Below are 12,758 nucleotides of genomic sequence, written 5' to 3' on the forward strand. Positions count from 1 at the left end.
GTGTAAAGCGACCATACAGCACACGCAACCACTGAGTCAGAAACATGGGCACGCAATTAGGGACACCACTCCAGTGAGCTTGTGTAAAAACTCAAGTCAACTTTATTAAGATAGAGCAGGTTCAGGGTATTAGGAATTCATCATAAAATTAGCTTCTTAGCTCTCTTTTCAGATACCTGTGTGTCAACACTTGGCATTAGACTTCCGTTGAATAAATATTAGATATTTCATAAATATTAAATATTGGATAAATACATGTTTAGTGGGACACAGGCCTGACCTATGCCTTGCTCCTGGTCAGCACCTGCATCAAATACATTAAGGAGTTACAACAGAAAGCATTTCAATAAATAACAGTAGGTTTCTACTTTTCACTCCCCAAACAAAGCTGAGCGTTTCAGAACAGCAACATGTAAATAAATCACTGTAGGCTTCTAATAAATATAGCACTACGTGGAAGTAAACATTTCATTAGGAATAAACAACCTCGTGGGTAGGTATAACCTTTTTAACAGGCAAGCCTGCGCTTAAAAGACTTGGATTAGGCATACACAATCTTTCAGTAAATGTAACACATTCCCTTGGCCGTAGCCTAGATTGACATACCACCTTCTGTGAAGCAGGAGTAAAACATTTCATGAGGCATGAGGAAACCACTGTTTCATTTAACAGGTCTTAAACATAGCTGAGGGCCTAAGCAACTCCCTAAAGTAGTTTCGCCTTAGTATATACCCTTCAACAGTTAGTTAGGAAGACCCACCTCTTAGACACAGGTACTGCACTTCCTTATTCAGGAATAAACCTCTCCTCTAATGGGAGTAACCATTTCCTTATATATCTAGAGGCCTACGGGAACCACTACATTAGGCTGGAGTAAACATGACATGTGGCCCAATAAACATTTCATTACGTAAGTTTAAGCGCCCCATTACCTAAGGCAACCAGTTAATTTATCTCATTGAGCCAGCATAGGCATTTTCATGTGGCAAGAACAAGCGTTTCATTGGGTAAAATAAACACCTTTCTTTAGGTAATGATAACCACTTTCTGAGGCAGCTAAAAGCATTCAGATAACACTGCCTTAGGCAGAAGTATACATATCCTACGTTTGGGGGCAGAACATTTTAGTACCTAGCTGCAGGGGTTTCAGGAAACCTGGCACTAGGCAGGATTTAACATGTCATCAAATAGGCATAAACGGGTCATTAGAACCCAGGCCCCATCTTATTAAGCCGGAACAAAACCTTCCATTAAGCCGGTACAAGCATTTCATTAAAGCATTCAATCAACATATCCCTGTGCAAGGATTAACATTTGATTCCAACTGGTCACTTTAGCAATAACCTTCTAATTGGCAGACACAAAGTCCTCCCTGAGGGCTTTGCTGACAATCCGGGGCTCTTACCCAGTTCAACGGGGCCAACGGGGCCCAACACAGTCTCCATCGGGGAAGGGCGAACTCAGGCCTCCTGCCCTCCTCCCTGGGGGGGTTTACCTTTTCCTTCGGCTCATTGAGGAGCCCTTGCGCCGGTTCTGGGGTCTGACGGGGAGAGCTCCGGCCCTCAAGTAGGCCTCCCACGTCCTTGGATCGAGGCCCGGCAGATTAGGGATAGCCCGGGGCCTCTGATGCAGCAGTGGGGGCCCGATCCGCCAAGGAACAGTCTTCTCAGCAAGTAAGTGCCAGCCGCCAACCACAGGGCGGCCGCCAAAGGGGCTTGACACTTGCAGCCAATGGCTGCGCGGCAATGGGCGGGGGTGCGGCCGATGACGCGGCGCACCTCCGTCACGTGAGGTGAGGTCGAGGCTTCACGGCCTGTAAGGCCCAGCGCGACCTGACAGGAATTCCGGCGGCCCTCTCCTGACACCGGGGGCTGCCGTGGAGACTCCCTCTGCTTGGCCTGGGCTGCGGCGGTGATCGCGACACACAGCAATGCTGCGGCGGCCCTCTCCAGGCACCGGGGGCCGCCGAGGACGATGACTGCACTCACAGCAGTCCCACATGGACAACCGGGGCGGCGGTGGTGAGTGGACCCGGCCTGTGCCTCTCCACAGCGCTAAGAAGCAGGATGGCGGCCAAAGCGCCGCAGGGGTCACAACAGGACCATATGTACAGCGCTTTACAAGGCAATAGGGTTTTTCGAGGCAGCAACCTCCTCCAGTACCTCAGCGCTCCTCATAGGGACAGCAGGAGAACGCTGGAAAGGCAGGGCTGACAGCACATTTCATTTCAAATCACTTTTGCGCAGCCCAGCGCCTGGAGCAGAAATATAGCGCTTGTATGGGTGCCGCAGTTCTAGGGAGACCAGCGCTCCTCCCGGGGCACACAAGAAAGAGCTTGAGGGGCAATACAGCTCGACTCAGTTTTCAGCAGATTAGCAAGGCAGCTCAATCAGGACAGCAATCCAGGCAGATATAGCGCTTCAGGATTCTAGCGCTTCAGGGCCACTATAGCCTCAAGAATCACAGCGCACTCTGGCAGCATCAACCGGTTCAGTGCTTCTCACAGGGACACAGTAGATAAGCGCTTGAGGGGCAGTATGACGCTTAGCCAGCAGACAGTTTCTTTAAGTTGGCATCAGGTCAGCCGGTCCAACAGGACAGGACACACATCCGTGTCAAACCAACCAAAGGGATCCCAGGTGGCGTCAGGGGGCGCGGAGAGCGACACAGCACCAATACCTGGTTGATTTCTTAATAGTTCTGTGGTGATTTTGTTTCTTCCTGGCGCAGCTATTTCTTGTGCCCTTGTTTCTTCCTAGCGCTTTATGTTTCTTGCGCCCTTGTAAGTTTCAGTCTCTTGGTTCCTTGAAGGGGGTTAAGTTGATGGCTGGTGTTAGATCTCCTCAGCCAGTTCCCTTCAAGCAGACCGGGGGTTCCCCTTCCGCCGGGCCAGGTCAGAGGGGCAAATTCAGGACACCTCAACACTTGATAGGCAGCACCTAGGCCCTGTCTCTACCAGTGTCATAGGCCCCTGTCTAGGCCCCACCGCCTAAAGCTCCTGCGTAGGTTCTCCCCCAGGGTCTGCGCTCCCTCAGTCTCCCCAGAAAGGTTCCCTCCCTTTCCTTTTATAGTGCCAGTTGACAGTTGGTAATGGCAGTTGGTGTCACCTCACCTGTTCCAGAAGATTACAGGAGGTTCTAGGTGGTTCCACCATTCTACCTATGGGCAGGCTGGCAGGCTAAGATGGATACATTGCCTGAGGGTTCCAGCCAGCCCCTGGCTACTAGAATGCGCCAACGTAGACCACGCTGCAGCAGCAGGGGTCAGTGGCGGCCATGTTAGGGGTAGGAAGTACCTGTACTTTAACACTAGTTTTACACTACACAGGCCCTTCTCCACCACACAAGGCCTACACACTGTTGTTTCAATAGGGGCATTCTAAATTAAAAGGGGATAAAAGGCGAACAATTTTGGGGAAAGGGCCAAGTCTCACACATCTCCCCCCCAGCCAAAAGCCAGGGTAGACCGATCATTCCCTTGATGGGCTTCCCTGATTGGGGCGGAAAAAGGTGGACGCAGGCCCATTACCACCATCAGCTTCTCGCTAATCCAACCACCCCACGGGTGTTCCCCAGTGAGATGCAGTCAGGACAGACCTCCATTCCAGATGTCTCTGGCCCTTACTCTCTGAGTGGGGGGCAGTAGCCCCAGGCCCGTGGTACCTTTTTCCACTCTCCTCCTCAACCTAGGGTCTAAACCCTTAAGTTGACCTGGTGACAGGGGCGAGACCTCCCTCTCCCTGCACCCCCCTCCCAGGGTTCCGCACCCTCCCACCTGGAGTAGTACCCCTGGGAGTCTCAACCGGGGGAACTCTGAATACAGAGATTCCTCCCACCAGGTCAGGCAACCCCTGAACCTGGCCACCCAACCCAGGATCTGCGCCCTGTGGCTGGACCGGTGCCAGAGGAGAGTCCTTCCTCCCTCTGCACCCCCCTTCCAGGGTTCCGCACCCTCCTCCCCGGATAGGTACCCCTAGAAGTCACACCAGTAGGGTCCATAGTTACCGGTACCCCACCCTCCAGGTCAGGCAATCCCTGCACCTGAAACCCCAGTCCAGGTTCTACACCCCGTGACTGGTCTAAACTCCGAACCTCGGGTACGCTGCCACCACGGAAGTACCTGGCACACATGATTTCAAGGTCTTCGGCTCTGTCTCTGTTAGTTGAAGCCTGTGCACCAGCTTCCCTTCCTTCATTGCAAGGCTCTCACCCTCCCTCTCATGCTCTATCATCTTAGACGACGCACACCCCCAGTTACTCTTCTCCCTGCCCCAGAACATCCTCCCGGTAGCACATTGTCAGACACAACAATTTTGAGTAGGCCTGGGTCTTCTGGTGTGCCCGCCTCCCTGGGTGTGACCTGCCCCTCCTGTTCCCCATCCCCTCTCCCCTATGGGTGGGCTCCTACCCGTGCCCCCAAAGTGGTACGGAGTTCCTTTTTCCCTCCGCCCAACAGGCACCCCCATCCCCTGACAAAACTCCATTATGCCAGGTGGGGACTCAGATAAATCTGGGAAAAGATACCAGGATGTGGGTGACAGGATTAGGTCAACCAGGTCTTGATACACTCTACAGGCTAGACAGTGGAGGGGTCAAATACTTAGGTTTGCACACACAATAGATGTGCAGCCTAATTGCTGTGCACCCTGTCTCACTGGAGGGTGCTGCATGGTCACAGATCCTGGATCCCACCGCTCGACACCAATATGTTGGAACTGGGGTCACCAGTCCCCTAGGGTAGCATGGCACGAGCGGGTAGGCATCCGAAAGCTTATGTGTAAAGCGACCATACAGCACACGCAACCACTGAGTCAGAAACATGGGCACGCAATTAGGGACACCACTCCAGTGAGCTTGTGTAAAAACTCAAGTCAACTTTATTAAGATTGAGCAGGTTCAGGGTATTAGGAATTCATCATAAAATTAGCTTCTTAGCTCTCTTTTCAGATACCTGTGTGTCAACACTTGGCATTAGACTTCCGTTGAATAAATATTAGATATTCCATAAATATTAAATATTGGATAAATACATTTTTAGTGGGACACAGGCCTGACCTATGCCTTGCTCCTGGTCAGCACCTGCATCAAATACATTAAGGAGTTACAACAGAAAGCATTTCAATAAATAACAGTAGGTTTCTACTTTTTACTCCCCAAACAAAGCTGAGCGTTTCAGAACAGCAACATGTAAATAAATCACTGTAGGCTTCTAATAAATATAGCACTACGTGGAAGTAAACATTTCATTAGGAATAAACAACCTCGTGGGTAGGTATAACCTTTTTAACAGGCAAGCCTGCGCTTAAAAGACTTGGATTAGGCATACACAATCTTTCAGTAAATGTAACACATTCCCTTGGCCGTAGCCTAGATTGACATACCACCTCCTGTGAAGCAGGAGTAAAACATTTCATGAGGCATGAGGAAATCACTGTTTCATTTAACAGGTCTTAAACATAGCTGAGGGCCTAAGCAACTCCCTAAAGTAGTTTCGCCTTAGTATATACCCTTCAACAGTTAGTTAGGAAGACCCACCTCTTAGACACAGGTACTGCACTTCCTTATTCAGGAATAAACCTCTCCTCTAATGGGAGTAACCATTTCCTTATATATCTAGAGGCCTACGGGAACCACTACATTAGGCTGGAGTAAACATGACATGTGGCCCAATAAACATTTCATTACGTAAGTTTAAGCGCCCCATTACCTAAGGCAACCAGTTAATTACTCTCATTGAGCCAGCATAGGCATTTTCATGTGGCAAGAACAAGCGTTTCATTGGGTAAAATAAACACCTTTCTTTAGGTAAGGATAACCACTTTCTGAGGCAGCTAAAAGCATTCAGATAACACTGCCTTAGGCAGAAGTATACATATCCTACGTTTCGGGGCAGAACATTTTAGTACCTAGCTGCAGGGGTTTCAGGAAACCTGGCACTAGGCAGGATTTAACATGTCATCAAATAGGCATAAACGGGTCATTAGAACCCAGGCCCCATCTTATTAAGCCGGAACAAAACCTTCCATTAAGCCGGTACAAGCATTTCATTAAAGCATTCAATCAACATATCCCTGTGCAAGGATTAACATTTGATTCCAACTGGTCACTTTAGCAATAACCTTCTAATTGGCAGACACAAAGTCCTCCCTGAGGGCTTTGCTGACAATCCGGGGCTCTTCCCAGTTCAACGGGGCCAACGGGGCCCAACACAGTCTCCATCGGAGAAGGCCGAACTCAGGCCTCCTGCCCTCCTCCCCGGGGGGGTTTACCTTTTCCTTCGGCTCATTGAGGAGCCCTTGCGCCGGTTCTGGGGTCTGACGGGGAGAGCTCCGGCCCTCTAGTAGGCCTCCCACGTCCTTGGATCGAGGCCCGGCAGATTAGGGATAGCCCGGGGCCTCTGATGCAGCAGTGGAGGCCCCGATCCGCCAAGGAACAGTCTTCTCAGCAAGTAAGTGCCGGCCGCCAACCACAGCGCGGCCGGCAAAGGGGCTTGACACTTGCAGCCAATGGCTGCGCGGCAATGGGCGGGGGTGCGGCCGATGACGCGGCGCACCTCCGTCACGTGAGGTGAGGTCGAGGCTTCACGGCCTGTAAGGCCCAGCGCGACCTGACAGGAATTCCGGCGGCCCTCTACCGACACCGGGGGCTGCCGTGGAGACTCCCTCTGCTTGGCCTGGGCTGCGGCGGTGATCGCGACACACAGCAACGCTGCGGCGGCCCTCTCCAGGCACCGGGGGCCGCCGAGGACGATGACTGCACTCACAGCAGTCCCACATGGACAACCGGGGCGGCGGTGGTGAGTGGACCCGGCCTGTGCCTCTCCACAGCGCTAAGAAGCAGGATGGCGGCCAAAGCGCCGCAGGGGTCACAACAGGACCATATGTACAGCGCTTTACAAGGCAATAGGGTTTTTCGAGGCAGCAACCTCCTCCAGTACCTCAGCGCTCCTCATAGGGACAGCAGGAGAACGCTGGAAAGGCAGGGCTGACAGCACATTTCATTTCAAATCACTTTTGCGCAGTCCAGCGCCTGGAGCAGAAATATAGCGCTTGTATGGGTGCCGCAGTTCTAGGGAGACCAGCGCTCCTCCCGGGGCACACAAGAAATCGCTTAAGGGGCAATACAGCTCGACTCAGTTTTCAGCAGATTAGCAAGGCAGCTCAATCAGGACAGCAATCCAGGCAGATATAGCGCTTCAGGATTCTAGCGCTTCAGGGCCACTATAGCCTCAAGAATCACAGCGCACTCAGGCAGCATCAACCGGTTCAGTGCTTCTCACAGGGACACAGTAGATAAGCGCTTGAGGGGCAGTATGACGCTTAGCCAGCAGACAGTTTCTTTAAGTTGGCATCAGGTCAGCCGGTCCAACAGGACAGGACACACATCCGTGTCAAACCAACCAAAGAGATCCCAGGTGGCGTCAGGGGGCGCGGGGAGCGACACAGCGCCAATACCTGGTTGATTTCTTAATAGTTCTGTGTTGATTTTGTTTCTTCCTGGCGCAGCTATTTCTTGCGCCCTTGTTTCTTCCTAGCGCTTTATGTTTCTTGCGCCCTTGTAAGTTTCAGTCTCTTGGTTCCTTGAAGGGGGTTAAGTTGATGGCTGGTGTTAGATCTCCTCAGCCAGTTCCCTTCAAGCAGACCGGGGGTTCCCCTTCCGCCGGGCCAGGTCAGAGGGGCAAATTCAGGACACCTCAACACTTGATAGGCAGCACCTAGGCCCTGTCTCTACCAGTGTCATAGGCCCCTGTCTAGGCCCCACCGCCTAAAGCTCCTGCGTAGGTTCTCCCCCAGGTCTGCGCTCCCTCAGTCTCCCCAGAAAGGTTCCCTCCCTTTCCTTTTATAGTGCCAGTTGACAGTTGGTAATGGCAGTTGGTGTCACCTCACCTGTTCCAGAAGATTACAGGAGGTTCTAGGTGGTTCCACCATTCTACCTATGGGCAGGCTGGCAGGCTAAGATGGATACATTGCCTGAGGGTTCCAGCCAGCCCCTGGCTACTAGAATGCGCCAACGTAGACCACGCTGCAGCAGCAGGGGTCAGTGGCGGCCATGTTAGGGGTAGGAAGTACCTGTACTTTAACACTAGTTTTACACTACACAGGCCCTTCTCCACCACACAAGGCCTACACACTGTTGTTTCAATAGGGGCATTCTAAATTAAAAGGGGATAAAAGGCGAAAAATTTTGGGGAAAGGGCCAAGTCTCACAGAGAGCACACGAGTTCCTCGAAGCTGGCCCAGCGAACAGAACAGGGCCCCCCAAGGGGGAGGAGGAGGCCAGGGTCGGGGCAGAGACACCGTCCCGGTGGCCACCACCAGCAATACCCCGCCCCCGGCCGGAAGAGGAAGCCCTCCAACGCGACCAGGGTTCAGAGCCAACGTTACCTGCCACCGATGCCAACGACCCGGCCACTACGCCAATGATCCCAACTGCCCGAGAACCAGAGTCCCATGACCCACCAGGTCGCTGCCGCCGCCCTGGGGGAAGAACAAGCCCAAGAAGACACCGAAGAGTATGAGCCCGACCAGCCTGAGTGGGAACCAGCCGCCATGTCCCTGGTCTGTCTAGGGGAAAGAGACCTGGTTCCGCGGGCACCCCTTCCCGCCAACATGCAGAAGTACAGCCAGTGGGTCACCATTAATGGACACCGGGCTGAAGCCCTCCGCGACAACGGGGCCAGTGTGACCGCAGTCCGCTGCCATCTGGTGACCCCGGACCAGATCTTACCAAATGTACTTTGCCCAGTACGGTCGGCCGACAACTCCGAAAGCCTGTGTCGGATGGCCTGCGTCCCCTTCGAGTGGGGAGGGGTATCCGGCATGCTAAAAGTGACTGTCCGCGACGATGCCCCAGTAGATTGTCTCCTGGGGAACGACCTCGAAAGTTCCCCCTGGTCAGCCGTCGAGCGAAGGGAGCACCTAGGGATTCTGGGCCTCCCTGAATGGGTCTGCGTAACGACCCGGTCCATGGCCACCCGCGGCATCTCCAGCCCCGAAGAACAAGAATGGCCGGAACCTCCTCCGCCGATCGTCACCGAAGAAGCAACCCCGGAGCCCGGTTCCCCGGAGTCCAGTGAAGAAGGACTTGATCGGCTCCGGGACCTTCCAGAACTGGCCCAGTGGCGTCAAGAGGGTGGCCCTACTCAGGAACAATTCCGACAGGAGCAGAGAACGTGTCCCTCCCTCGAGGGACTCCGACAGCAAGCCCTCACCCAGAGCGCAGGAGACACCTTGGGGGCCCACTGGATTTATTGGGACAATGAACTACTCTACAGTGAGCAAAAGATTGCCGAGTTGGGGGCCAGCCGGGTGCTGGTGGTCCCCCTCCGCTTCAGAGACTTCCTCTTGAACCTGGCACACGATGTGCCTCTTGCCGGACACCTGGGGCAGGACAAAACGTACAGCCGCCTGGTGACCCACTTCTACTGGCCGAAGATGCGGAACGATGTAGCGAACCACTGCCGGGCCTGCCCAACCTGCCAGGCCAGCGGGAAGAGCGGCCGAAAACTCAAAGCACCCCTGCAGCCTTTTCCCATCGTCACCACCCCGTTTGAACGGGTGAGAATAGACATTGTGGGGCCCCTGGAGCCCCGGACAGCACAAGGACACCGGTTCATCCTGGTCCTGGTGGACCATGCCACCCGCTATCCCGAGGCCATTCCTCTTCGGACCGTGACGACGCCCGTGGTGGGCCGAGCCCTGATGGGGATCTTCTCGCGGGTGGGCTTCCCCCGGGAAGTCGTCAGTGACAGGGGCACAAACTTTATCTCCAAGTACATGAAGTCCCTATGGCAACAATGCGGGGTCACCTACAAATTCACAACCCCATATCACCCGCAAGGAAATGGGCTGGTAGAGCAGTTTAACCGCACCCTCAAGGGGATGATCATGGGCCTGGAGGAACCCCTACGTCGCCAATGGGACGTGCTGCTCCCGTGCCTCCTGTTCGCTTACAGGGAAGTCCCCTAGAAATCCCTGGGCTTCAGTCCGTTCGAACTACTGTACGGACACCCCGTCCGGGGCCCCCTCAGCCTGGTCAAAGTGGGGTGGGAGGTGGCCCCTCAGAAGACTCCTCCGGATGTATACAAATACCTCCTGACCCTCCGTAACCAGACCCGGCGATTTAGGGAACTTGCCAAGGCCAACCTTGAAGCCAGTCAAGAAGATATGAAGCGATGGTATGATCAGCATGCCTCCTCCATCGAGTTCGAGCCGGGACAACAGGTCTGGGTGATGTCCCCGGTTGAACCTTGCGCCCTACAGGACAAATGGATGGGGCCCTTCAAAGTAGTAGAGCGCAAGGGTCCAGTCACCTACCTGATCGACATGGAGTCACCCCGGAACCCCCTACGGGTCCTCCACGCCAATAGGCTCAAACCCCACTTCGTGCGCTCGGAACTTAGCCTCCTGATGGCTACCGACAGTGGGACTGAAGAAGACTCCGAGCCCCTTCCTGACCTGCTGAAGACGCTCGAAAAGGACGGCTTCGTGGAAGAGGTCAGACTCTCCGATGCCTTGTCCCCAGAGCAACGCCAAGACTGTCGAGACCTTCTGCTCCAATTTGCCGACCTGTTTTCCCTCATCCCCGGGGTCACCCCCTGGTGCCTTCACGACGTGGATACCGGGGATAGCCCCCCTATCCGACACAGGGCGTACTGAGTACCGGATCGAGTACGCGTCTGCATCCAGACAGAGGTCTCCAAAATGCTGGCTCTGGGAGTGATCGAGCCTTCTGACAGCCCCTGGGCCAGCCCGGTCGTACTGGTCCCCAAGGCCGCCTCCCCGGGCGTCGCCCCCGAGCTCAGGTTCTGCGTGGACTATCGGGGCCTGAATGCCGTCACCAGGACCGACGCTCATCCCATCCCCCGGGCAGATGAGCTGATTGACCGCATGGGGGCCGCCCGCTACCTGAGCATCTTCGACTTAACAGCGGGCTACTGGCAGATCGGCCTCACCCCAGGGGCCCAAGAGCGATCCGCCTTCTCTACCCCGGATGGCCACTATCACTTCAAGGTGATGCCATTTGGCATGAAAACCCCCCCGCTACCTTCCTGAGACTCGTGAACCAGGTACTGGCGGGCCTCGAGGAATTCAGCGCCGCCTATCTGGACGATATTGCTGTGCACAGTCGCCACTGGGCAGAACACCTCCACCACTGAACGCCCTCCGGCAGGCCGGGCTCACCATCAAAGCCAGCAAGTGCAAGATTGGCCAAGGGTCCGTGACCTACCTGGGACACCAAGTGGGAAGCGGTCTGGTGGCCCCCCTCCAGCTCAAGATCGCTGCCATCCAGGCCTGGGAACCTCCGGCCACCCAAACAGGGTTCCGAGCCTTCTTGGGGCTCACCGGGTACTACCGGCGTTTTGTAAAAGACTATGGCAGCATTGTGGGGCCCCTCACAGAACTCACATCCAAGAAGAACCCCAAAACAGTCACTGGACTCCGGAATGTCAGGCGGCTTTTGAGAAATTGAAGTCCGCCATGTGCACCGCCCCCGTGCTCCAGGCCCTCGACTACAGCCGGGAGGTCATAGTACAGACGGACGCCTCAGATCATGGCGTGGGGGCCGGTCTATCCCAACTCAACCCCGAGGGAGTTGACCAACCAGTGGCATTCATCAGCCGACGCCTGCTGGCTCGAGAGCAGCGCTGGAGCACCATCGAACGGGAGGCCTTCGCCGTGGTGTGGGCCCTCAAGAAGCTCCAGCCCTATCTCTTCGGTACCCACTTCCGGGTGCAAACAGATCACCGACCCCTGCAATGGCTGATGCAGATGCGGGGGGAGAACCCAAAGCTGTTGCGCTGGTCCATCCCCCTGCAGGGGATGGACTTCACTGTGGAGCATCGTCCAGGCCAAGACCACGCCAACGCAGACGGCCTGTCACGCTTCTTCCGCCTCGGCGAGGAGAGTACCCAAGAGGATGGGTGACTCTCCCTGCCTTCAGCTGGGGGGACGCATGTTGGACAGGCCTCGTGGAAGGCCCGCTCCCTCTCCGCATGGCGGGGCCCGGGCCCCTGCTCCACCTGTGTCCTAGACAAGAACTATCCCTGCAACCCACCGGAACAACCAACGGCCCGTCCCCGACGGACCTCCAGCTCCTGAACACCCCGGTATCGGCTGGCCCGGGCACCTTCCAGGACCAATGCCCCCGGCCCAGCCGCCATTTTGGACACTACACGACAAGGCCGCATGGCCTCGGATCGACCCCAACCCCGGGCCTGGCCAGGCCCCGACATCGAGGCACCACCATCCACCCAGGAGGTGAAGAGACCACTTGGCAGGTCAATGGGAGAAGGAGTGTCAATGGCTCCCCTCCGCCAGGTGTCGATCCCCCCCGGCCTCCCCGGGCGCTGGCTCCACCCCCCTGCTGGGTGTCTGGACTCCCTCATCCCGGACCTCCTGACCTCCAAGTGCGAGGGTTCGGACATCAAAGGGTGCCAGACCTATAACTGGTATTGCAAACAAAACAGGTGATGGACCGAATGTGGATCAATGTCACACATTCAACCCAGTCAAAAGATCTGGGCCCAAATCCATCGTTTTTTTGCACTCCACACCACCCTGGGTTAGACAATGGCGATATGCAAATCAGCTCTGACCCTGTGCCCCATGGGAACAGTCCAGTCCGAACTACAAAAGCCATGTCTTTCCCAGAACGGAATCAAGCATCCAAAGACCGGACCGGTTTCGAGGTAACACCTCTCATCAGCCCGGCTAGCTTGACTCCAGTGGTGTGGAGTGCCTGGGACCCACGTCTGAG

The sequence above is a fragment of the Lissotriton vulgaris genome, chromosome 6, assembly GCF_964263255.1.
Source record: "Lissotriton vulgaris chromosome 6, aLisVul1.2, whole genome shotgun sequence".
Classification (NCBI taxonomy): Eukaryota; Metazoa; Chordata; class Amphibia; order Caudata; family Salamandridae; genus Lissotriton; species Lissotriton vulgaris.